Here is a 2,074-nt window from a genome sequence, read left to right as displayed (position 1 = left end):
GATTGACGTAAAATAATCTGTCCATGGTTTTAAGGTTGTATATTTTAATTCTTATTATAAGACATGACTATTAAATTGTAACCTTCAGTTAGTCCCATGAACTTTTTATAAATTAAATCAGTTTAGAAATCAGAAGTTGGGGTCTGGAGAGATGGCTCAGCGGTTAAGAACGCTGAATGTTCTTGCAGAAGAACCGGGTTCAAATCCCAGCACCCACATGGCAGCTAACAACTATCTGTAACTCCAGTTCCAGGGGATCTGACAGCCTCTTCTGTCTTCCCCGGGCATTGCACAACATAGGTGCACTTATCTACATGCAGGCAATACATGCATACACATTAAAAAATAATAAAATACTTAAAAAAAAGAAATTAGAAGTTGATGTAGAAACTTTAGAGTCGATGGTTATTGATAAAATAATCTTGTTTTTCCAGGTTGCAGAATCAGTATAATGAGCTTGAATATGAAGTAGATGAAGTCTGTTTTAAACAATATTTTAGAGACTAGGAATGAAGCTCATCTGTAGAGTTTGCCTGCATGTGTGAGGTCCTAGGTTTAACCCCAGCACACATATATTCACAAACACATACACAAATTCTAAACTATTGTTCTCGTCTTATGTTTCATGTGAATTAAGTTCTTCAGAAGATTATTTTAAAATATCTTCTGCCATATATGAAATTAGCACTTATTTTAATGTATAATCACATATTATATTGTTTTTAAAAGTCCATTTTAAGCTGGATGTGATGGTATATGCCTTTAATCCCAGCAGAGGCAGGCAGATCTCTCTGAGTTCAAGGCCAACCTGGTCTACATAGTGGGTTCCAGACCAGCTGGGGCTACAGGGAGACCCTGTCTCAAAAAGACCAAAAAATTTAAAAAGTCCATTTTAAGACATGGCTATACCAAAATCATGAGTAGTTTTAATTAACTATTTGTATATTAGCTTTGCAACCTCTTACATGGCCTTTTATTTACTTAACATTGTGTATACCTCATTTTTAATAGAATGATTTCAGCTAAAGAAAGGATTAGAGAAGTCAGAGATATAAAAGTCTTAAAGAGAGAAACAGATATACACACAGAAGCACATAGAGACAAATGGATCTTTGTGAACTAATCCCCAGGGCCATTAGCTTAATCTGCAGTGCTTTCTTAAAGACCTTAAGGACAATTTCAGATTTTTGTGGTGAGCTTTACCTCATTTTGAAGAGGAAAATGATAAAATATAAATCAACTCTCTACCTTAATGTTAGAAGATTTTCTAGGCTGTCTGGATTGATGGTAGTTTTCTAAAAATCACTTGAAAAGGTAATTTTACAGTGGCATAACTGACTTTTTTGTTATGTAAAACTAGTAAAGTAGGTGCATTCAGTGTTCTAGAACTATGTTTAAAATCCAGGATTATAGCTCTCCTTTGTGAATAAACTTAACTTCCCTTTTATAATGGTGACTAAAACCTCAGAAAAAAACTAAATTGATGGGATAAATGGCAGATTTTCTATACCCAGAAAATAGCTGATTAAACATTGTTTTTGAAGTGTTTTAAACTCATTTTTCTTTTTTTCTTTTTTTTTGTATGCTGCCCTATTAAAGTCTAAGGCTCACAGATATTTAACGAAAGTTTGAGGGCCCCCTCTACCCCCCATCCCCAGTTTGGAGACAGGGTCTTGTTACGTTTCCCAAACTGGCCTTAAACTCTTGAGTGCAAGCAGTCTTCTGCCTCAGCTTCCTGAGTTGCCAGGACTTCCTGAGTGCTGCCTTATAGATATTTGAATACATCTAATAAATTTTGTTTGTGCCACTTATATTTTAGCCATGTGCAAAGTCTTTGAGCTCCCCCATGATTAAGTACCTCTGAAGACATTTCATAGCATGCTCAACCTCCTCTCTTCAGTCAGTCAGAAGCTCAAAGAGTGATCCAGCTAATTCTGAAACACAAAGGTTCTCTCTGAGTGAGCAGTGAGTTTAGGTGAATTATAAAGTAGTAGTTTTGTTTTGGTTTTAGGTTTTTAAGACAGTCTTGCTTTTTAGCCATGCTGGCCTCAAATTCACCATTCTCTTCTATCTG

The sequence above is a fragment of the Nannospalax galili genome, unplaced genomic scaffold (assembly GCF_000622305.1).
Source record: "Nannospalax galili isolate Female #2095 unplaced genomic scaffold, S.galili_v1.0 scaffold285, whole genome shotgun sequence".
NCBI classification, from domain to species: domain Eukaryota; kingdom Metazoa; phylum Chordata; class Mammalia; order Rodentia; family Spalacidae; genus Nannospalax; species Nannospalax galili.
The sequence above is the reverse complement of the archived record's forward strand: the minus strand, read 5'-3'. Positions refer to the sequence as shown.